This window comes from Pipra filicauda, unplaced genomic scaffold (assembly GCF_003945595.2).
Source record: "Pipra filicauda isolate LSUMZ 115617 unplaced genomic scaffold, ASM394559v2 scaffold105_size2325265_pilon, whole genome shotgun sequence".
Classification (NCBI taxonomy): Eukaryota; Metazoa; Chordata; class Aves; order Passeriformes; family Pipridae; genus Pipra; species Pipra filicauda.
This window is the reverse complement of record NW_024103496.1, coordinates 1,789,534-1,815,326: the sequence shown is the minus strand read 5'-3', so window position 1 is coordinate 1,815,326 and position 25,793 is coordinate 1,789,534. Positions and strand designations below refer to the sequence as shown.

General features: G+C 38.3%; 1 long non-coding RNA gene across 1 annotated transcript; it reads left to right on the top strand.

The window, feature by feature from the left end:
* Window positions 1–12,967: 12,967 nt before the first annotated feature.
* Window positions 12,968–16,505, top strand: LOC120322983. Its single transcript, XR_005563014.1, has 4 exons — window positions 12,968–13,215; window positions 14,339–14,495; window positions 15,426–15,457; window positions 16,183–16,505. It is a non-coding gene; the product is annotated as an uncharacterized LOC120322983 (long non-coding RNA).
* Window positions 16,506–25,793: the final 9,288 nt, after the last annotated feature.

Sequence of the window (25,793 nt, the reverse complement as noted above, 5' to 3'; positions counted from 1 at the left end):
GGTCTGTATTTCTTATTTTGAGAAACAAATACTGACATTGCCAAATCCTAAAGCCTATAGACAGTGTGCTTTCACTGTATCTCAACACTGAACCAAACCTTCTATCTGTATTCTGGAGGGTACTGCAAGCACGCAGCTAAGACCTTTCCATTTCTAATTATATATGATGTAAAAGGTCATGAGACAGATGAGAAACCATATTCAATCAATACCAGACTGATTTTTCCCCCCACTGATTTTGGAAAGTGTTTCATGGTTAGTAACACTCTGGGATACACAGAGAAAGAACAGTAAACTGATGTGCCTGTAAATATATTTATTTGGCATTTTGCTTCACTGAGCATAGAAGTCATCTGGCCAATCTTAATTTTTTTCTAAGGGACCATCACAAAAAGTCCCTGTAATACAAAGGAAAAACAATCTGCAAATTCTCCCTTGAAATGTGGCCTTTCCTGCCTAGTTACAGAATGAAATCGATACAGCTGCAGATTTGTTGACCTGCACATGAGATTGGAACTACAATATGAAAAAAATGAAATTCTTCCCTGATGATAGGTTTTTCTCTATTTAGATACTACTAGTGGTAACAATATAATGACTGGAAGGATCTGTAGACCCCTGTATAATGTTAGAGAATGTCATGTTGAGAAAGGGCATATGTTCTCTACATCACTGCTCCTTAATCTTCTCAGATTTTCACAAAGAAATCATATTAATCAAATCTGCTTTCAGCTATATGAAAAGCGTAGTTTGAATGGTTCACAGCTTAGGAAGAAATTGAATGTAGAAGGAAACGTTGGATAGAAATAAGCCCAGAACTTAAAATAACTTCCTGTTGTCAGTATCTCACTTTGTAATTCTGAATAGATATGACAATTACGCACCAGAAAGCTCTGAAACTGCCTCATACTGTGGCTGTGGAGTGGTCCATGAAGGCAATGCAGGAGCAGGGGAATTGCCAGATGAAATCAGACGGGTGAGCCATCTGCTACTGGCTTGAAAAGAAAAAAAACTAAACCCAACAAAACATCCTACCCAGAAATACATCAGCAAGGGGCGGAATTCTGCCTGGCACTGAAAAGACACTCTGCTCTCCTACCTCATCTGAAAATCTGCTTGGTAGTTTGAGGAAGATTGGGCTCCATATGCATGAATTGCAGGTTTTGTTCCAGTCTTGCTCCTTTTCCATTGTCCCATTTGGGACAAAGTGAGGGGACAGAGGGGGAAAGAGAAGAGGACATCCCTTCAGTTCCATGCAGCAGGGGTATGGGTATGGGGGGAAAGTGGTTGGCACTCTGAAATGACCAGGGTCACCTTACAGTGCTCCCTCTGACATTGGGTTGTTTTACAGACAGTCTTAAACCCGTGATAATGCATTGTTTTATTAGATATACCAAATAAAGTCCACAAAATTTGTTGTGATTTCCTCATTGCTATTAGTGTTTAGTGTCTGCTTGGCACAACTATTGTGTTTGGCGTTGTTCAGACTACAGAGAGAGACCTGATCCCTGTGCCCATAACCCAATATTCTGGTGTCCCAGTCTTGCTCTCATTGAAATCACGGGGAAACTACCCTTGCTTCTGACTTTGGATACGAAAAATAGAGAGGGCATGAAAGTGCACTCCTTTGCTCTTTGTTAAATGTGAATATCAAACTTCTAGCTAAATGATCATCATATCACAAAGTAAACTGTGATAGAAATGACAGAATGTTGGTTCTGGCAATAGGATCTGAAGAGCACTTCACTTAAAGGTAACAGGATTTCTTTTGAGGTAAAATATATTTAATTCTAGAAAAAAAAATAGACACCAATCTAATGAGAATTATATTTTAAATTGGTGCCAGAAAAACAGGATATTCCTGAGGTCTTTCTGAACACATTTACTTCTGTCTGGACTCTGGAGAAAATCTACTAATAGCAAAGGCATGACATTAGATTGCAAACACAGAATTACAGCCTTAAGACTAAGGAAAATGGGTTAAATCTATACCATTTCTTATTTGTAGTGTAATCCCTGCCATAAGAATAGTCTTTCCTGGAATTATTGAAAAGGAAATTCTCTCCTGCTTATAAATGTCATTTTATTTTTTCTCTCACTACATTTGTAAAGATAGCTGAAAATGTTTAGCTTACCACTTTTCGGAATGCTATCCAAACCTGGAGGTGGTTACTATAAATGGAATCTAGCTTGGGCTATATTATTATACTGTGATATTTGGAATCAGAAGTATTTAATTATGTACAGACACATGGAAAAGTCAAACTTCTGAAGAGAAATGAGATTTCTAGTCTATGTGGCTTGCAGATGCTTAGGATTATAGAAGCTGTAAGATCTCTCTGCTCTGCCTGCTGTTGGTATTGACTACTTGTGTATTCCATGGAATTTCTTGCTCATGACAGGAAGGCAACCTTCAGATTTGCAGGTCTTTTGCTGGGTGGAATACGACAAATCTCAGTTAAATGGGGGAATGCATCCATGCTAGTTCTAAAACAACATGATCTTGCAGAAGAACTAGGTGGAGAAGTGAACCAGAGCAGCCCAGCAGAAAAGGACTTGGGAGTGATGGCTGATGAAATGAATCCTGGTCTCTAACAAAAGGACCGGTCCAGCAGATCAAAGAAAGTGATTCTGAACCTCTACTCTGCTTTTGTGAGACTCCACCTAGAGTGCTGCACCCAGCTCTGGTGCCCCCAACATAAGAAGGACATAGAATTGTTGAAGCAAGTCCAGAGGAGAGCCATGAAGTTGATAAGGGTCCTAGAGCACCTCCTTGTGAAGACAGGCTGAGAAAGTTGGGGCTGTTAAGCCTGGAGAAGAGAAGGTTGCATGGAGACCTCATAGCAACCTTCCAGTATCTGAAGCCAGAGAGGGATTCTTCGTCAGGAACTGTGATAGGACAAGACAGAATGGGGTCAAACTGAAAGTGAGTAGGTTTACGTTAGATGTTAGGCAGAAATTTTTGGCTATGAGGGTGGTGAGACGCTGGAACAGGTTGCCCAGAGATGTTGTGGATGCTCCAACCCTGGAAGTGTTCAAGGCAGGCTTTGCTGTGTGTGCTGCAAATGTGCGCCTGCAGAGGTGCTGAGTTAGGTCCTGTGGCCTGCCTTGGTGGGGAGCCTGGGCACCTCTCATGTATGCCACTGTTTGCTTTGAAACAATCACTCAGACATAAATGACTCGCTGTGAGATGTTGGAAGTCATGCTGGTTGGCGTAGCATTCGCTGGTCTAACAGCCTGAAGCTCAGTGCAAGAAGAAAAAGACAAATTTTTCACAGGGTTCATAAAAAAGTAAAGAGAGGAGCATGCTGCTTACACTGCCTTTTTGATGCTATTGGAAATCAGTCTATCTAGAAATTGCACTAGACAATTTGATGTGAGCTATGATGTTTTAAAAGCACTGATCGAAGGAGATGATGCAGCTTGCTCACGTAGAGTCAAGCTTCCTGGCATGTTAAAATCGATGGCTGAAAGTATAGAAGAACACACTTGATTTGAGAGACAAGGTTTTAGAATTATTTACATTATTTTTATACTGTTCTTTCTATTTTTTCTGGCTCTTCAGTCATTGACTTGGAATGGCCAACTGATGTGCGAAGGTCTGTGGTGTCCTGCAGCAGACTAGCTGTAGGGGTAACTTAGCAGGAAACCATGATTCCGGTTTACTTGGCTTCAATTTTCTTTTTGTCCAGAAAAGTAGTTGAAAGTTGAAACTGACTCTTTTCAGAGTTGTACTGAGTGCAACACTGCTGGCAGCAGTGGAGGGAGACTGAACTCATCCAGGTGCCATGTCTTTCCAAACACTTGGTTTGTGACTGTGATGGTGAAGAGCAAAGGGTTTGAGATGTTCTTATTCCAGGTATACCACATGCAGTGTAATGTGAAGATATACAGATTCACCAGTGACATTGACAGTTTCCTCAGGAAAGGTATAATCATAACAGATTGTTATCTGTCTGCATACTTCCATTCTAGATTCACTTTAGTTCTTTCTATAGCAGACATGACTTGTTGAAGAGATTCGGAATGAAAATATGAAATTGTTTTTATAGATAGCCAAACACAGTCTATTCAATGAGGGGTTTGGACACATATCTCTTCATGACCACTAACTTCCCTCTCTCTCAAGAAGGCTTTCCTCCCGGGCAGAAAATAAATAGTAGGCAGAGGTCACTTTGTACCTGTTGTCTTTATTCTGCTTTTTCTCTAAGGAACTGGTATTAATCACTGTCAAATACAGGATACTGCGCTGACAGTCTTTGCTCTGACTCCGTAGTATTCTGAAGTTATATTCTTATGCATCTCAGTTTCCATACCAACTGCTTCATGTTGCATGCTCTTGTGAAATGTTTGCTGCAGACATGGCTTTCCAATAACTGAAACCTGAGAATGTCTTACATAGAATTCATAGATCTCCCATTTTATAAATCTCTGCCTATCTCCCCATGTAAGTTTACTTTCCTGCCTACTTTTTTATTCCCTCCATTGCATCCTCTAAAATGCCAGATGTCTTGCTCCTTCTCCAGATACATTCCTGAATATTGATAATATTTTCTTGCCTCTCTGTTTCATTCTCAGTAACGATTTCACTTGTATTGCTTGATCCAGCAGGCCACCTACCTTGGTGAATACTCCATTAGATTGTTGTTCCTGGTGGTCTTGGACTTCACCAGAACTAGGATTAGTTTTGGTTCTCTCATGTACCCACTAAACCACAGTACAGTTAGAACATGCTTTTTTCTGTATTCAGTAGCTTATAAAAAAAGCAGCACATTATCCTAAACTAAATGCTAAAACTTACTATATTTTGAATGGCTGGTTATACTTCCTCTTTGTCACAGATGGTCAGGTTCATAAAAGGAGAGGAAAAAGAATTGTAAGCATACTAAAATTACTGAACTTTGAAAAGAACAGCTAGTATAGTCCCTGTCTGTCTGTCACAGAACGGTTGTGTCTGGAAACATCAGAGTACAGAGGGCATAGAGAAAAAAACCATTGTATAATTAATGAAAGTTGAAAATAGAAAGAAATCATGCAGTCTAGATGAGGTATTTGTAACAAGAATCAGACTGTCAAGATGGGAATAGGGCTGACCGGAAAAAGTTTTTAGGTAAAAGGGAGAACCCAGAAGTTTTGACATTAAACACAAAAATTGTCTAAAAATCAAAACTCAAATATGCAGCTAGAGACTTGATAAAATTTCTAGTTGATTTTCTTGTTAGTCTGTCATTCTCTATTGCTCAGTTTGTTTATTCTGTGATATACCAACCCCTTGCTAATCCATCACATAGTCCATCAGGTAAACCAGGCTTATGAGGACCTTCGGGGGAAAACAATGAAAACCTTAAAGTTTTTGTTGAGAACTAGATATTGAAAACTAATTTTTTGAAAAATAGGAAAGGAAATTTATATGTAACCCCTAATTGAGACCAGTCTTCTACAATCCTAACAGACACTGTGATTTTTGTTTTCTTCAGATATGCTATATCATGATAAAGTAAATTACTGGAGGAAATGTATATAAGGGGCAAAAAAATTGTTTTGGTTGTGATGCCATCTGTCCAATGCTAGATGACTGCTGAGGCAGTGGAAATGGAAATTAATATAGTACAGTTTCTGTAATCTTCTTAAATCATAAATTAAATTAGCATCATGTTTGACACTTTTAGACAGAGTCGATGGCTAAGATTATGGGTCCATCTTGCCTTCTCCAGTTTCATTTATTGTTAGTTGTTATTATATGTTCATTAAAAAGTAATTTAATAAATAGTGGGGTTTCCTGCCTGTAAAACAATTATCAGAATGAGGAGTGACAGCAGTGGCTGGGGAATATGCTGAAATTTGGTAACCCTTTGTGAAGGTAGAGCAAGACACAAAAACCTGAATATTTAATAAAAAAACTATTCAGCATAATAGTGCTTTCCTCCACTATCCATAAGTAAGTGAAGCAGAATTTGAGGCATCTACTGGGTTCTAACTCTGTCTCTGCCATCGATGAGGCCACTTGTGTCAATACTTTTGTGTACCAGTGCTGATTAATCAGATAGAAGGACGACTGGGCAAAGTCATGACACTGTGGACGGGAATTCACAATTCTCTTACATAGGTGAGTTCTGAGGACTGTACTGAAATAATTTGGATGAATCACTGACCGATTAGTTTAAAAATTTCAGAGGCCTGTGGGTATCCAAATAGAGACTCTGAACTTCATTATGGCATAGATGTATGTGAAGCCATTCAGGACCAGGTGTTTTTTAGTAGCCTTTCTGTACTGTTTGAATACCTCTATTCAACTTGCTTAAAAGGTCTCCAATCTCACAGTGAGAGTGAGGAATGGTGAAGGAAGCAATGAAAGTTTGGTGACAGTGAATGGGGGAACCTGAGAGAAAAAGAGAGAGATTGTTCAGACAGGTAGAGAGCATATGAGCAATAACTGGGACTGTGTTTATACTGTCATGTTAGTTTAGGATTCAAGGTCACACTCAATGGTTTCCTCATTGCTTACACATTAATGTTCACCCTGGTCTTACTGGCTCTCAGGCAGACCTTGAGTCTGACCATGAACACAGCTGCATACACACTGCAAAAGCCTAAATGATTTTGAGGTCTAGGGAAGAGTCAAAATTAATGTGGAGAGAGCTGAAAGAGGCAGGCTGAGGGGTGATGAAGTGAGATAAATGATGGAGTGCTGGACAACAAAGAGTTAATCTCAGGGGAATTCAGGAGAAAGTGGAATGGTAGCCAGGCCAGCCTGAGGGACAGAGGAGGCAGTTGTCTTCTGTAAATGGAAACTGTGTCAAGAGGTTTTTCTATAACTTCACCGAGATGCAGATTACCAGGAGCCAACCATTTTATAGGGCAAGCTCATGTAAAGAGTGGAGAGAGCTACTGACAGCAGTCATCTTCTCGTCTCCTCTGGTAAGCACATAGCTGAGGGCAGTACCCGGACTTGTGTTTCCCATCAGCAGGGAAGAGAAATTCTCAGTATAAAGATGCAACAATGGCAATAGTTTTCTTTCCTGGAGATCAAAATAAATAGTTCCAGTTCATACAATAGCTCTTTAAAATGGACAAATATTTCCTCATAATAGTTGCAGTACAAGGGATTAACATAACTTTGAGCACTCTCTGAGGACAGTGCAGCCTTCAGCGCCAGAGAACACACCTACGCTGAGTTTGTATGAGTCAAAAATAATATTCACAGCTGTGGTGGTTCAGTTCCACAGAGCATGCCATGAGCCTTCCTTTCACACTATATTATCCTAGACTGCATTGTTCTGGAAGGGAGACGTTGAGTCTGGCTCCCTTTGGGGATTCCAGGAAGCCAGAACATGTGCATGCGGTGCCGATTCCTACAGGATCACTCACATTCATCTAGAGGTGGCAGGCTTGTTGCAGCTAATAATTCCTCTCTCAAAACCTGGCTCCTCACCATCTTCATAAACCCTGAAGCAAACATAATAGTACCCGCAGGCCCTCAAGAATGCTTATACAGCAGGAATCTGGCATCTTCCAAATGTGATTCATAAGCTTATTCATTACATTGTGCCCCTTAAAATATCAAGAGGAGAGTCCAGGTACATACCGCATGCATGAATTTATTCCTGTTTGATGAGAACATATGTTTGCCTGACCTGGAGGACTTGATAACTCTCATAAACTTGTAATTGTAGGAACTGGTGAAGAAGCAGTTGAGAGTGCAGGTGGGGAAGAAGAATTAGGAGTAGTCAAAGTTTATATGGAGAGAGGTGGATCAGCTGAGGATAGACTTAAATAAATAATGATGATAGACCGAGATAAATAATAATAATTAGAAATAAGAAGATTTGGAAGGATTAAGAGAGTGAACAAGGAACAGCAATCAGATAGTCTCTGCAGACAGGGGTAGGCAGCATGGCCACCTACTGAAGTTACATTGAAGAAGAAGACACAAGATCCCTGTGGCACCTTGCTTTGGATGTTTATTCAGTCACTGTAAAATTGAGAAGTCAGTTAACATATGAAGCTTAGATACAATAACTGTGACCATCCAGTGCTGAGTGTCCAGGAATTTGCCTGTCAGGTGCACACGGCAAATTCTCAAAACTAGTATAGACTGTTCTCATATTGCAGTTATTAAATAAATAAAAACTATAGATAGTTTTTATTTTCAGGATAGTCAAAATATATGACAGGAGTCTGCAGAAGGAAATAAACACAAGAGACATGATTAATAATGTTGACAGGTACAAAGTTTAAGTTGTAGGTTTAGTTACTTACAGATTTTCAACGTCATCTAAGAGACCATTTTAGTTTTCACTGTTCTGCATCTTTTACAATGGAAGATATTAATTGGTTAGAAGATATATTTTCTTCAGTAAAAAAATTATCTTTACTTCCTGGAAATAGAAATGGCTTTAACACAAAGAGAACTCATCAGTTAGTGTTCAGTGGTTCCTACGTTATTCAAATACCGTTTTTCTGCCTTGTTCACCTGAAGAGGCTGCACAAGACACAGAAGGAGTTGTTTAAAAAGGCTTTAGGTAAGAGGAATAAAAGATGACTATAATGGTATAAGTCCTTAGCAGAATGTAGGACTGGACAAATGTGCATGGTGAAAAAAAAAGAGGTAGTTATAAAAGGAAAGGCAGTCTTGGAAGGAAGACCTTAAAGATGATGCTAAACAAGATAGGACACTTTGGAGGTAATTTGGAGTAGCAGAGGGAATTTCATATCTTGCAAATACAATCCACAGTCTTTTTAAGGACCTGCATAATAATTTGCTGGTGAGAGAGAAACATTTCTTCTCACTATGCGGTCATTCAAACCATGCTAACATACTGGCACCCTGTGCATGTTATGGGATTGCTTCTCAGTGAATACTGAATAATTACTCTTACCACTGGAGAGATTAATAGAATGAAAATTAAGCTTCTCTAAATGCAATCTTGATTATTAGGGCTCTGAGTGTGTTGCAGGGAATGCATTGCTCAAGTGTTCAAAAAAGTGCACAGTATGTACTGTGTTATCAGTATTTTGAAAGTTAAGAGTTTGACAGGAATTTCAGCATTAAATGTAATCCCATATGAAACACTCTCCAGGAGCTAATCTATTGCCATTTCCTGTTTATATAACTAGATCAACCATAATGAATTAATAAAAATACATGGCAATCCTTAATGCACTTAGCAAAGCATATACCACTGACACATTCTTGAAAATACTACTGGTTTATACAATACATTTCTTTTGCCCACTGTCTAGAATTTTGGAGAGTGTCTTGCCTTGAAGCTTAGCTCAGGCACAGAGCTACGTGGAGGAGGATGTTCCTCTCCCATGCCCAGATTAGGTCCTAGGACAGTACTCTTAGTTCTGCATCCAGAACAAGGCCAGACTTTTCATCCTGGTAGATCTGAGGTACCTTTGTGGAGAATCAAGGATCTGAAAACACTGAGTAGAGACGTAGCCCTTCAGTGTCAGACTTTCTAAACCTCATACTGGCCATTACTGACCTGCTTCCACATCTTCTCACACCGTGAGAGGGAACTGTGGTTTCCTATGCAGCCCTGAGTGAGGACACAGAGCCAGCACAGATCAAGCGATGTGCCCCAGCCCCTCTTCAAGTAGGGACCGTGTTGTATATTCAGCAGGACTTCTAGTCTTTGGGAGATTTCCATGCTTTACTTCTCAGCACATGCTTTTCCTATTGTTGGGGTGATGTTTTCTGATAACTGTTTCTCCATCCAAACACATAGATACCTGGTCCCAGCAAGCCACAGTGCAGGGGCATTTTTGATGTGGATTGTATGAGTTCTCAACTTGGTCAGGATAAGTTTATGAGTTCTGTGTCAGCACAGGCCAAATTACACTTATGCTGGATCTGTGGTTAACTAGCACTTATGTTTCCTACATATTTCCATTACCTATGGTATCCTAGACCTTTTTCAGTTCAGATAATAGAGGTCCTTTTGCTGTAATTTGCTTTAAAAATGAGACAAATGTCTTTTAAGGAAAAGACGTGTTTTTCGCTCGTGGCTTTGTAAAACACAGGAAGGGGAAGACCCATACTAAAAAAATAATAACGAAGAATAGAAAAATAATAACCATGAAAAAATCAACTCTGAAGTAATTTGGGAGGAACAGACCAGGGCAGAAATATCTTGTTGTAACTGTTCTCTGGCATAACACAGCTGGGAAAAAAGGGTTCTTTTATTTAGCATTTATTATTCATACTCAGTCAATGTTTAATTAATTCTTTAAACAAAGTTTTGCAATGAATATTATTTTAGTTTCTTTTAATTTGAAAGGACAAACCTCTAAAGAAGGACATGAAGAAAAAGGAACTGAACTTATAGGATGAAGTGTGCCACCAGCTGCAGTGCCACTGTAACTGTTCTGTGAATTTACTCTGATAATGAATTTGTCTCAGATAAAGATCAGCAGATGTCCATGATTCTCTCACAAGTGGCCTCATCAAGTTTTTTTCTAGAAAGCTATCAAAATATTTTAAATCCTAATTAGTAATGAAAAGGTTACATAAATGGCTTTACTTTCATGTGACAATTACAAAACAACTGTTTAGCCAGGTGATTGCAAGTGAAAAAAGAAAATTTTCAGCCTTGAAAGTTCTGACCAACATAGTTTTGGTTTTGAGAGATAGCAGGCTGCTATCAGACACAAAATGCTGGAGGTGAAGGGACCCTGCAAACATAGTTGACATAACTATGTAGAGATCAGCTTTTCAGACAAGTTTTTTGCATTTATCTAAAATGATAGTCATCTGTCAGTTAAGTGACAAGGATTAGAGCTTTACTTTTGGTTTCATTCCAGGGAAAAAGTAGGATCAGTAAGCTCAGAAACATGCCTGGTTTTCTTTAAAGCAGCCATTAGTAGAAAATGAGAAGTTATAACCAAAAGTCCCTACCTGGTAGCACAAACTTATTTTCAATTTAATTAGAAATTTTTGAAACAGCAAATGTTTACTCACAAATTTGGATGTGTACACATTGTGAAGTCCTTGGAAAGGCAGGAAGAAGATAATGTTGAGCAAGTATGAATGCAAGGCACTCACAAAACTGGTACTCTCATGAACATACTTTTCTTTTACTTTTCATAAACATGCTGCCTTGGTAAGAAATTTACTGACTGATTGTTTTCTGAGAGTTCATGGGATTGTTGCAAAATAGAACTTGCTTTCTTTGAACTTTTCTCTTTTTTAAATGTGATTAAAGCCAACATTACAGATGAGAGATTTCAATCATCCCTACTACCGCACCTGTTCTCTTGTTATTCCTATCTGTCACTGTCATTCTTTGGAGCATTAGAGCTGAAAGCAGATTAGGGCATCGTTCAGAGCTGTTCCCAAAACCAGCAGAGGTAAATGGTCTAGGTCTATGTAGTTTGTCAAATGGCTTTTCAAATGGCTTACATTGATACTGAGCTTTCTGCCTGCAGCTCATTTTTTCTCTGCCAATACTTCTTAGGTCTCTGTTTATGGATTACAGCAGTCATTGGAGTCCTGCAGGAATCAGCAGCCCATCTGTCGTGATGGAAGGGTGAAATGTCATTGTGATTATAAACACAGTCTTGAACAATTACATGGAATGATGTGGACATGGATAATGGTGATAATATAGTAAAGGGCCACAAACACAGAAGGTTCAACTGGTGATGCCTTGCATGATTCCCTGTTCTTTTCTTTTGATTGTATGCAACTTGGTTAAAATTTCCAGGTAACAGTAAGTTCTGGCTCCAGTCTGCACTCTCTTTGCAACATAGGCCATGTACACAGCTCTGCCGTGAGCTGTCTATAGCCCACAGCACAGTGAATAAGTGTGAGGGAGCCATTTTACGCTTTGGATGACTAGCTTTACAATCCTCCAGTTCCTCATCTGGGGCTGCCACACTGGAAATCTCTGCTCCTTAAATTGTCCTTAATCATCACATAAACAGAAGGCAGGAAGTGGAGAAGGCAGAGATTGAAAGACTGTAATACTGATCATGCAAAATATGGAAAAAAGATCAGATATAAACCATGTAATTTTCCTTGAAAGCAGTGTCTAGCAATGAGATCATAAAAGACTGGACTTTTTTTTTAACCTAATAAGGATTAGCAGCACTTTGTTCTGTTTGTTCTGTTCCTTATCTGTTATGATTCTTGTTTCTTTCTAACTGGTTTTTTTTGGAATCCTGTGATGGATTGAATGTTACCCCAGTTCTTATGACTGTATTTATTACCATCAGCCTCAGTATTTTTGGATAATGTGTAATTATATTAGAGTTATTTCTGCATTCAGTGACTTCTGTTTCAATAATTTTTTTTTGCACCTTACAGAGGCTTTTTTCCAATACTCTGAACACACCTGCATTTGATGGCACTCCATTTAGATAACTGCATAATCATTCCACATCTCACTGTGATGGCAAGTCTTTGGAAATTCTGAGTTAGTACTGCCTGCAGGATTAACGCATGAAAGAGCTGCCAAACTCTTTGTCAGTACCTGAAAACAGGAAAACATCTACCATCCATCTCCTGAACTGGTCCCAGCATCTTGTCCTTTTAGGGATAAGAGACGGTAGTGAAACCCTGAGTAACATTCTACAACAATTTCCACCAATGCAGCTCTACCAGAGGTGATTAATTTCCATTACTAAAACTGATAATGATCCAGTTACATATGATGGTCCAGGTTCTTAAGGGTTATTGCATGGTAGAATGGGGTGAAGTGTTATGTACAGTTGAAATACTATGTACAATCCCAAAAGGGAAAGGGAAGGGGGAAAAAAGGACAAAAAAAAAGGACAAAACCAAAACAGATATGCACAATCAAAAAACTCAGGATCTGGTAAACTAAAGAATTAGTAAAAGAATATCTTACTGTTTCCTTGGGATAGCGCAGTGGCCCAAACGCCATCGCCACACTGCCAGACTCTGGATCGGCAGAAACAACAGGCCCCGTAGGCCCGGCCAGGCCTCAGCTCCCCCGCAGGAGCGAGACCGGCCTGAGGGAGTCTGCTGCCTCCAAACCTCGTGGAACGGAAGAGAGGACGAGGCTTCTCTCTCCGTCTATTTATATGCTGGATTATGTAAAGGAATAGGATGGAATACTTCCTTCCTTCCTTCCTGGCAACCAGGAAGGAAGGCCTAAACTCAAAACCGTTACAAGTGTCCAGGACATAATTAAGAATAATTCCCTAGCTGCCAGAGAATTGTTGGGAGACCACGCTGGAGACAGGGTAATAGTCCCTTACGGTATTTTCCATCCTGTTTCTCATGCTCCAAAACACAGACAGCGATTTTTTATCTTCAAAGAAATGGAAAAGAAATTAGAAGTTTGCTCAGTATTGTATTAATTTTGTGCATATATGTGTAATGTGAATTATCTCTAATAATTGCTGACAAATCTGAAGTGCCTACATCAGTATATTAACCATCAATAAATGAGAAGTGACAGTGGATATATGGTTGGCTGCTCCACACATTTCTGAACAAGATTGCTCTAGTTAAGACCGGAAAATTGCAGGATGAAAGGGCAAGCTTTTTTGGTGGGAAAACATCTCTAGGATTTTATTTATTCTTTCAATTGTCTTTTGAATAACTTTATAGATTACTACATTCTTAGTGTAGGTTAGTCCTTATTTAATTAGAAGACAAAGACAAAGAAGAATCCCGTTTATAACTCTTAATCTATTTAAGTTATTATCTAACCAGCCGTCCTGAGAGAATATTCCAAGTATTGAACTGATTCGTGCATGCTTCATTAGGTCTTTATATCTTAACTGTATATAATCATTCCCAGCTCTGTCATGGTTATCATGGTGGAATTTTCACTGAAGTCAGTGAACTCTGGTTGTAAATCGCCTGCAAAACACTGACTGGGACAAATTCTCTTGTTATCTGAAACCTTTGAAATGCCACTGGCTTGAGTGCAATTGCTGGAGACATGACTGAATTTGGTTTAATTTTCTGGTATTTATTCAAGTGAGTGCCTTGAAGACCTGGAGTTCTCTCATTTAATTTTAATATTTTCAGCTGAACTTGACAAACACTGATAAAAATAGTACCTTTAGGGTTTGGTTGAGAAATCTTTTTGTGACAACTTGAAAGATGTCTGTTAGGATCAGCAAGACCTTTACTGAGCTTTTAGTGGTCATAGAGGAAAGGTAGTTGAAAGCATCAGTCAACTAATAGGGTGCTTGAAAAATGGTAATTTTTAAATGGATTTTTAAAAATACACCTATGAGTTTATTGCATTCAGATTTGTGCAAAATACAGACAGTTAAAATATAGATAAAAATAAGTAATATAATTTTGTTCCAATGAAAGTTTAGGTTAGATTTTCTGACCTTTTCTCTCTAGAATAAAAGGAAAATAAGAGGAGAAAGGGAAGAAGGAGAGACCTAGAGGAATCAAGAAGATAGCCAATTGAATGGCAGACATGCTGAATATGGGCATATGCACTTCTACCTGAGATATCAGAAGACCCATTAATTTCTCTTTAAAGCAGATTCAGCAGGTATGCAAGAGGGACTGTGGATCACATTGTGGTATGCAGAGTTTTTCAGATGGTTCTGATCAGAAAACAGTTGTCTTTTTTTTTTTTTTAACTAAAGTAAAAATATTAGAGACCAATTCTATTGAAGTGGAAGTGTATTTTGCAGCTTTTTTTGTTTGTTTGTTTTTGTGTATGTTCTCTTCACACTTACTACTTCTGATGCATAGAAGAATCTGTGCTTTTTGACTTCCACAGATCTACATTATGGAGCTGATTTGAACTTCACTTTGGTTTTACATTTTATCTACACACAACATTTACTCACCTTACTTTGGTGATGCTGTAATTTCAGGATTATTGACCCAGCCAGGCATAGTGATAAGAGGATGCCACATTCATTCAGTTCATTGTCTTCCAAGTAGGATGCTGACTGAGTCACTTGCATACTAATAATTCTGCCATCCTTTTCCACAAATCTCCCTCTTTATGCTCAGAAGACCCGACAAATCCCATCACAATTCATCATTTGGGGAGAACTGTGGAGGCTTTCTGGAGTGTTAAGTCACTGGCTATGGCCCCTGAATTCCCAGCCATATGTGAGCATGAACACTGTACCGGGGAGGACCAAGTGCTTAAAAAAGGCCTTGCATAATGTCACTATTGAGAGCAAAATGAAGACTTTCTCAGAATCAACACATCTTTTTACAGGCTCCTATTGTCATAAGAGGTCCCCAGCTTGTTCTAATTATGCTACATATTTGTAGTTGCACAGAATGATTGTAGTTAGAAGTTGACAGTCCTGCATCCTTTTTCAAGAGCAATGTTAAAATGTTACTCCTGCTTTCTGAAAACAGTGAACTGTACTGCAACCCGAGCAAAATTTGCAGGGTAAATACATTCTAAATCATTAATACTGCTTCCTAAAACTACATTGATGTTTCCCACCCACAGGTTGATTTAACCCAAATCCAGCAGGACCTGTGGTATGTATTGAGATCACAGCGCTCATTTCTGGGACTGTAGGTGCAAGTTAAGAGCCTATCAGCATTGCAGTTGTGAATATATTTCTGAGGATTTATAATTTAGATTTACATATGCATCAATATGAAACTTGGCATAGGTGTGACATTTGGTTTTAAAGAGGAAAAAGGATTTTAGGTAATCAATTATTTTTTAAGTTTTGGAAATTTTTGCTGACATTCATGCTTCGTGCTATAGTAATAGAAAAGGCAGTCACTAAAACTGAAATATTACAAGCTCTTTCTGTGGAAGATATGGTGTGCTAGCAATTAAGAAAATCTAAAGAAAAAAGACCTTAAATAAGATGCAAAGACAGACACCTCTTTTTTGTATTTTCATTTTATTTGCATGTTATATCACGTGAGATATTTATGACAACACTTGCTGTACCATATCCAAGCTATATATTCCCATGACAGATTTTTCCTTATGCTTAAGGTGGAAATATGTGGGTCTCCACTATGCTCTGCTGTACCAAATGATGCAATGAAGCCTTTAACGTTGTAATTCAGAGCTTCCCTTCCCTTTTCTGCTCTGAACCAAAACTCCCAAGAGAAAATCAGGCATCTAGATGACTCCTCTTGTAGCAGGTGGTACTATTAGAAATTGTAAATAAGCCACGTAAAGGATTTAATTTAGTTGTATTCCTTCAACTAAGCTGTCATTGTTGCAATGTACTCACACATAGGATCTGAAATGTGAACTGTGTACCCAGACACAGTGAAGAAGAAGAACACAGGAAAACACATGGAGTTCCTGATTCCAGACTGGGCAGTGCTGGTATAGTCCACAGCAGAAAGGATCCCTAAACTTACTTCTATGGTGTCTACTGAGTGTCAGAGAAGCTTTTTTCCCTTTATATTTGATCCAGGCATCAGCTGGTTCTGCCCCACTGAGGGCAGCTTCTTTTCCCCTACCACAATCTCCTTTAGTGATTTAAGGTCACACAGAGATACCATATGCTGACCAAAAATTTTAAACTTAACTCCTTGTCTGCACTGCCCATCAGAGTTCAAGTTATAAAAGCCAGTATGCATGTTCTAGTTAGCTGATACTATTAGCTCAGATCAGGCCTGGCTATTGTCTTAGAGGAAAAGACACAGATTTTGTCAACATTAATGCTGACTACCTCCCTGATCCAGACCTCTCTCTATCACCCCTTTCCTCCTCCTGGCACCTGAGGGTAGCAGGCATCTCACCTGCTCAGGGCAGCCAGGGTGTTGTTCCAGCTTCAGCCCCAGTGAAGTTAAATACTTGTCTACACTTGGAAATTAGATGGGAGTAACTGAATGATGTGAAGTGAGTGTGCAATAGCTTCTTCAGGATAAATCCACATGTGTGTAACCCTAATCTCTTTCAGTTGGCTGCAAAATCCAAAGAGACATCCCTTGGCAGCTGAAGTAGTGAACTCTTTTGCCATGTCCCCTCTCTGCCGCCTCTCTGGAGCAGAAACACAGAGGTCTGCACTGATCAACTTTTGCCAAACTGACATTTTTCTACTTGTTCATCCAATTTGTTTTTTTTTCTCCTAGACAATTTCTTATCTAAAAGCATATTTTGCCTTATACTGCATGATCTCAGTTTCCTCTAGAGGCTCTTGGGAGGGACTTGGTCAAAGGCGGTTCAAAAATTAAAATAGTTACGTCACCCTACTCTCTTCTCTTTTTTTTGACATACCCAAAGTATTCTACTGGATTGGGACAGGGTGCTGCAATAATGGAATGGAATTTGCAGTACCACTGTTCCCCTATAGAGCAGTACGTTTAATAGTGCTTATTTAACGCCAGGTTTTGCATTTAGTTAATGTTAGAAGAATCTTTTATATCTTTCTCAGTTTTGTGTCCTGGTGGCAATCTTGATTTGACATTTTCCTCAAATGGGCCAAAAATTACTTGAGCTGTTAGAATGCAAAAAGGATTTTTTTAAAAGTAAACATCAAGAGCATTTTTATTTTTTTCCTAGCAGAATTTAATGACACCTTTACAGACAATTACACAGAGTTTTTCATTCCATTTCATTTTGCCTTATGTCTTTCTTTTTTTCTCTTTCTGTCTTCTTTTTTTTTCTGTTAAAGCACTGGGGCCCATAAATGAGGAAAAGATAATGGTTTACAATCAATGCTCATGGACCAGACAGCTAATCTGAACTTAACTAAAAAGTCAATATTTAGCTGTACCTTATCAGTGGAGAAATGTCAAGCACAGAGATAGACATGAACAAATTTCCAACTGATTTCTCTTTCTTATGCCTCAGTGTTCAAAGCTTCATGGAAGAATCTCAACATCAGATAAGACAAAACTGCCTTTGAAAAAAAACTCATGACAAATGACAAACTTGCATCTGCAGAGACTGGAATTTATGAAATGAAAGCACACGTCAAAAATTCATTCTAATCTCTCCTTGCACATTCCATTGGTCACCTTCTAGTCTGTGTGATGCAGCAGTTGATAGTTGAACACTACAGGCAGTCTTTAAGAGATAGCAGCAGGAAATGTTTTCTCGCTGAGTGAAGTCATAATTTGTTGCCACCCAAAACAAAATTGACATAAATCATTTTGAATTGTAATATTGCTAAGGAATTCAATATATATGTGATGTGCTGACTGGGTATTGTGCTGTTGTGCAAGAATAAATCTCACTGCAAACAATTTGGTAATTAAAATTCTTTTTGTAAGTTATTTATCAGCTCACAGTGGACATCACTTCTACTGCAATTCATTTAACTGCCTTGATTTTTGTGAAGGAACAGCTAATGGAGTTATACCAGTAAAGAATTTAACCCTAGCAATTGGAACAGCTTCATTTATTCCTATTGCTATTCACTTCATGGGTGATCTCTTAATTTTAAGACATGATGATCCAGAGCTCTCAAGCATGGTCATAGGGCTTCCCAGACTAGAGGTCAAACCAATGTTTTTAGGAATGGTCATAACCCATGGAATCCACTAGGTTTATGTTTGGGTAATTTCAGCATCCGTCTATACTGCTCTTTGTGTATGGTAGGGAGGGGATGGATGAAAGGTGGTCTGTGGTGTGAAAAGCTAAAGTTCTGCTGCTTTGCTTTATGCTCTTTTTCAGTAAAATCTCCTTAGGGAAAAAAATTGCGTTGGACTAAAAAATGTTATTAAAAATATTGGTAAGAATAAACCCAATAGGCAGTAAAAATAACTGCATGACTAGCACGTACTAAAGCTTAAACATAAAAGGGTTGCTGGGGACTCCTCAAGATTGAAACAGTAATGGGAAAACTCCAGAAATTAATAGCTATATTGGGATCCTCAGAACTGGTCTTCATTCATATACCAAACATGCAAATTTTAGGTTTGCACCACTGTTATGAATATTTTTTAAAAAGTAATGACATCACCAGATTTCCCATGGTCCTCAGGTATTTATAACTTTTTAAATTTTTGAAGAATGCCTGCCATAATTAGAACCTTAACTTTTAAATTGTAAATGCTTTTATTCAATGAACAAATAACGTTCAAGATAAGAACACGGGGAAAAAAAAGACAATAAAACATCTTGGTAAAGTTTTCAGTGATGCTTTTGGAAATACTACACTTATGAGTCCACTTTTTCTCTGAAAGCATTTGAGACTAGCAGTTTATATGCCCTTTATCAAACAAACATCTTGTAAATGTAGACAGTACATATATTGTTACTTCTCTACAGCATCTTCAAAGGTATTTATACTTTGGTAGCTACACACAGCAGAGCCAAAAAATGAATTAATTTTTTTTGACAAATAGGGATTATTTTATAATTAAAAATATTAATGTAAACATTGACATTTTCCTCAGAATGCAATGTAGGATAAATACGTGATAATTTAATAAAAGAAACATTGCATTATTTTCTCAGCCTGATCACTCATATGACAGTGCTTTATATGCATTAAATAACACCCTTTGCTGCTATATTTATGTCCAGTTCATGAGGAATCTGTGGAAAAACTGATACACAGTTTGCACTGCAGTGTAACTGTGCTGTTATTCTATTTTTGTTTGCATGTGCTTTCAAGATAACCAAAAAGCCCTTATGGTTCTGAAGGGTATCTTCTCTTCTTCTCAGGAAAAAAGTACTGCAAATGATGCCAATGTTTATTATCACACCTCTGTTCCACTGGAGATTTTAAAAGTTTGGAATCCTATGGGCAGGGTGTTGTTGGAGAGGTGCCACTCTCATGGATGAGTGCAGGACATTTGGAAAAAGTTGGCAGGGAAGAGAAGGGAAATTTTTGCTCCAAATAAAATGACTCTTTTTCTGCACAGAGCTCCAATGTGAGAGCAAAGAAGTGTCTGCACACATTCTCTGCATCAAAATCTGAGGTCAGGGTAATGCTGCTGACACTGTGGATGGGTCTGATATGGACTGCCTGACCCAGCCCAGTATCCCTACGCTATTCACTTTGCTAACAACCTACACTATCCTGTACACTTAGTAGTCAAAAGACCATGAGAAAGTAAACTAAATTCAGAAACTATCAGTTTTTCCCAGTTGCCTGTAGAAATAGTGGAATTCTTATAACTACTGAGTGAAACGTGTGGCTGAGCTTTTTCTGTTGACCCTAGATGTCTCCTAGTGACACATTTCTGAGAAGGCTGTCATTGCATTCCTTATGGTTTGACAAGCTGTATCAAAGGCAGAGAAAGGTTGCTCAATCAAAAAAGGGAAGAGCCTCCAGCCCTCCATCTGGACTGGCTATAGTTGCTCTAGGGGAAACACAGCCAGAGTGGAAGACATTATCATATATGTCTGCCTGATATATCAGTAAAGATTTCTTTTCTACGTGGATGACAATTAAGAGGGTTCAGGATTAAAAATTATGGGAAGACTTACCACTTTTTCCTAAGCTAAGAAGTTGGTCATTTGATGTAAACCAAAGATACAGAAAATTTGCTTTTCATAACTAGTTGCAGTCCTGGTATAGGAACAAGTTTAACACATAGATTAAGCATATTGCTTTGTTCCTTTAATAGCTCTTTCTATCATGCCTTTAAATCTAATCCAGATTTTTTTGCAGTTGAATTGCAAATAAAAGAATTGAAAAATATTAATTGTGGTTTTTTACCTAAGAGAAATGCATAAATTAAGGTAAAATAAATCATATTTTGAAATTCTCTATAATTCAAATGCAGAATTTCACCCATTTAGAACTTCAGCATGTTTATTTGTCCACCTGGGTTTATTTTATAGAAAGGCTTTCTGTTTTGATTCTCAGACACAAAGAAATGGAGAATCCTTCAATTTTCTTGGCAACTTTTTCCAAGGAGTAATCTCCCATAGCTTCTAAGAAATGTTTCCTCTTCCTAGTTCTGTTTCAACCATCGGTCTTTGATCCATTTTTCTTTGGTAGGCTAAGGAGCACATTATTAACATCTGGTAAGTGCTTAAAGAATAGTGTCAAGTAACTCCTGCATCTTTCTTTTGACAAGCTGAAGAGATGAACATCTTTAAAACATTCTCAATAAGGTATTTGCTTAAAGTCTCAAGTTATTTTTGTGGCCTCTCTTTGTAACATCTCCAAGTTTCAACACCCTTTTTCTAATGTAGATACCAGAAATGAATTTGATATTCCAGAGCTGATCTTGCCAGAGTTGCCCACAAAGGCTGAATGTTTTCCTTGCTCCCAGCTCTTCTTTTTTCTTTATCCAGGGCTCAAAGAGCACTTTGGATGCTGCATTGTACAGAGTCCTTGTGTTTAGCCTGTAATCAATCATAACTTACAAATATGTAGCCTCTGCCTCCCAAAGGTCTCATCCCCTCCAAGTACAACCTCTGTTCTTTGTTCCCAGCTCTATGACTCTCTGACTGACCAGAAAAAAGCCTTGAAAGATGACAAAGTGGTCTGGGAGAGTGCCACCACTGCATGCTTGTGCATGTGTAGACCAAGGCTCCCATGTATGGGGGACTTACGGCTGGGCAGGGCAGGGCTGGGGGGAGCTGGAAATCAGTCCTAATGTGGATTCACTGGGGCAGGGTGGTCCTGGGAGGGGCTAAATGGGGTTCTGGGCTGTGGGTAGGGTGGGGGGCCACTGGATGCTGCGGTGGGTAAGTCAGGCCTGCCAGTGCCCTGGGGAACAGCCAGTTTGTCCAGCTTTTATGTATCTCTGGCTGTGTCTGGAGGTAGGACACAGTGGAGGGTAGGTTTCAGGTCTGGCTGGGTACAGTCATTTTTGTCTTGTTTTTGTGAACTAGGTTGACACTGATGGTCCTGGACACCTCCAGTGAATGCACTGTCTGCCTTGGTGCTTGTGCTTTTCGCTTTTCTCTCCTCACTGGCCATACTGGAACACAATGTTAGCTTTAACACCATTAACTGAGATGACCTACTCTAGACAGCTGCACAGAGTCAAGATATTTATGATTTATCCCTGAATAACTTGTGGCTTTTTAAATTTTCCCTTAAGGAACCTTGGAAAGCAGACACCATCACCTCTTGGTTTTTTTCTTTTGCAATGATTGCCTGCTTTTGTCATTTAGAAAGTTTTCATTGCCTCTGTCTTTTATCTTTTTTACAGCAAAATAAACAGATTTGTTTTGTTCCTACCCCTTCTGCACTCAGAGAGCAGTTGTCTTCTCAGAAGACTGTTCTCATGGCCCTCACAGATCTCTGTGTCTTAGACTAATAAATCAAAATTCTTTTAGTCATCCCACAAAAGTCATGCTTTATAAAGATCTTATTCTTTTTTCTTCTCTCTGTATTTTATTTGTCTGTTTTGTTTTGTTTTTTTTTCAAGTACAGTGGCCCAACAGGTTCCTATGTTCCTATACCATAGTTGTGATAGACCTTACCTATGACACTTCTATTAATACTTAAACAGAATTTAAGTAACAATTGCCTTAAATATGAGGGGTATCAAGGCAAGATATGAATATAATAACTATATAGATAATTATACCCAGAGTCTAGTGGATTTTGTGCTGTTTGGTCCCTTGAAAAGCTCACTTAAGTATATTTTCTGTTACATTAATTGGGGAGAACAGTGCAGCAAATTAAGGAACGGGAACCAAGATCTTAAACATTTTTCCCTTTCATTATTTCTTAGTGTAGCTTTTTCTGTCAGAATGCATGTGTAGGCTTCATTGTCTGCTTTGCATCATTCAGCTGTCTGACTTGGTATGCTCCAGGTCAGGTCACATATATATCATTTCTGAGCAAGGAAATTCTTTATTTTGTATCAAGTAAAATAACCTTGACTTATCACTAAAAAGAAAAATTATCTGGAATGTCTGCTTTTAACTCTGCTATTATGTGCTGCAAATAAATTATTGTGTGAGTGATACAATAAGCAGAGATACTTCTGAGTGACAAAACAAGAAATACAAGCTATAAGTAGTGTGAAATCTAATGTCAACTCATCATGCTTATCATTAGTCACATAGGCAACAACAAGCAATCAGTCATTGACATGGGATAACTGAAAATTATATTCTAAAACATTTCTTGGAAATAGGTCATATTTCAAGATGCTGGCTCCTACTTTTTTTTGTGAATGTTTTGGATTATTTGTTGAATACAAGCCAGCTATAAAATATAGTAAAAGGCATGATAGACTTGACTTTGACAGATGATGTCTTTTCCTCTATTCAAACACCATCAGTCAGGACTAACATGGGGTTTCAGCATTACCACACTTCACTCAGTGAACTAAAGCACATGCTTCACGGAAAATGCGTGTTTTATTTCTGAAAACTAGTATTAATGTTACAACTAAAAGAAAAAAATTATCTCTTATGGATATTTACACTCAATAAATGACCTTTTTTATCCTCTTTGAGATTTTTCTTGAGGCAACATTTTTTCAAGGCAACATTTTTCTCCAGTGAGAAGATATTTTGACCATAATATTTACTCTTTTAAAAAGCACTGATGTGATGCCAAATATGAGATGCAGTCTAAAGAAGAAATGAAATTATTTGTCATGTTTTGAACATTGAAGTGAACATTAATTTTTGACCATTTCATGTATTTAAACAGGAATTTGTTTCCTAAACGATCCACATTTTCTTGGAGCCTAGGATTACATATAAAGAAAATGGAAAAAAAGGGATGAGGAATGCAACTTGAGGTTCACAACTGAAAGTCATTAACAAATTACTGCTAGTTTTGGATGAAACAAATTTATCTGAAGAGGAGTTAAAAATGACTTCATATTAAGTTAGGTCTTCTGTTAAAGTACTTGCAATCCTGTTAGTTGAACAGTTGCAGTTAGCAAACGTATTTCTTTCTGGAACAATCTAAATAACCTGTCTGTGGAAGAAAATGAAAGGTAATTTTTTCAAACAAATCTATTATGATTAATGGTTTGCTGATAGACATTACTTTGAAGAAAAAAAAAGAATCACGTGCAACTGCTGAATTTGATAAGCCCTCTATATAAGAAACCCTTTCCCTCAAACACCTCAGATCATAAATCCTGTTTCAAACCACCCAAATTTAGGTCAAATTCCATTCTGGCTGTGAATTTTGTAATCTTGGACTGTTTCCAGCTATTTATGAATGTTATGTTTTTCAGCTACATGAGTAGCTGAAAACTGTTATACCAGTGTGAGTTTCAAAGACGGATCCAGTGTCTTTCACTAGACCAAATGATACAGCTATTTAGATTTGAAAAAAAAAAAGTCTTCAAATGAATCAGTTTACAATTACACATAATAAAAGGAAGGAAAAAGACAAATGATGAAAATAAAATCTTCACAAGACCTTAAGAAATGGATTTATTTATAAATGTTCTGTGGGTGACCTGAGACCAAAAGCAGTGGCTCTTTCTGCTATATGGAGGTTGACTTCCGGTGATTTGAAGGTTCAGTCCACGGTAAAAAAGCTATAACAACTTCTACATGTCACATACCCCCAACACCGGGTACCCTGGCAAAAACTACAACCTTGATCTTCTGGGAACTCTGAGAAAATTGTGATAACAACTCAGCCTCCAGAATGAAGAAATATGGATGGAGAAGTGATTGGAGGACAGACATCACCTAGTGCAAGGAGGTGATGCAACTTTGTGTTCTTGCTTGTGTCTTTCCAGAGCATTCCCTCGGCAATTGGGAGAGAGTCATCCTTTTCCTGGGACAAGATTTTGTTTCCCTTTGTGGTCGGAGACGTAGCAGGAAAATGCAATGTGAGGAACCATTTTGGGCTAGAATGGTGAGGGGAACGATTGTACTAGATTCAAGGTGACACAGTTACTTCTGATTCTGGATAGCAAATAGGTACGAATGACAGAAACAACTGTCATGGATCACACTGAAGAATCAATGTGGTACAAGAGACAGAGAGATGAAGAGAAAATATTTAAGGTACAGTTGTTCAAGGAGAGTGGATATATTTTTAAAAGCTCAGTGCCAGATATAGAAACAGCTTTAGTGTCAAAGCAAAAAAAAACAAAAAAAAAGAACAACACCAAAATTGACTCCTTCCATGAAAAAATTGCAGTGCTGGTTATTCAAGTGGCTTCAGAAGATGGAACATCAGTCCACAGAAAGAGGCCTGAGTGGTGAGAGACAGTGTTTTATTTTGGAAAACAAGAAATATACAAACAAGTTTGTCAGGAGAAAACTAGTAACAGGAAATATTTTTTACCAAAGACAGGAAGACTGTGAACTTTTATCAAAGCAGTCAAATATTTTTTTTCTGCTTTCATTGTCAGCAAAAAAAAATATGTGGAAACCACCATTTTCTTGGGCATGTTGACATATTGATCTTGTGAAGCAGGATGAGGGAAAAAGGAATTTTTTAGCTCTTATAGCACTGAAATTAAATATTCAATAAAATTAAACCAAAAATTTACTTAGGGCTGGAAAATCATGGAATAATCTCAGTTGGAAGGGACTTCTGGTCCAACCCTTCAAAAGACAATACTGAAATTGGAGCGGATTGTAGAATAGCTCCAAGAAGGGAGATCCAACAGCATCTCTAGATAACTTACTGTTCACAGTAATTTTTCTTCACCTCTTGACACCTAGTGAAGCTTTGGTGCCAGCAAATGGTGACACCTATTATAGTCCAGGGAAATGTAACAGCATGTGAGATATTCTGGATAGCAAAACCTATGATTCTCTGGTGGTCAGGGATGCCTCCTATGACTGTTCACTGAGACCTTGCCCACATTTTCTCTAACAGAGAGCTCATTCTAAAGCCTGATGCATGATGGGAACATTTCCACTACATCAAAGAAGGAGCAACTAGCAGTGAGGAGACGGTGGAAAGGAAGAGTTAAAGATCATTAAGGAGCAATTACCACCTGAATCTTGCTGTTTACTGCAACATCTGTGGCAGCTCTTCAGAAT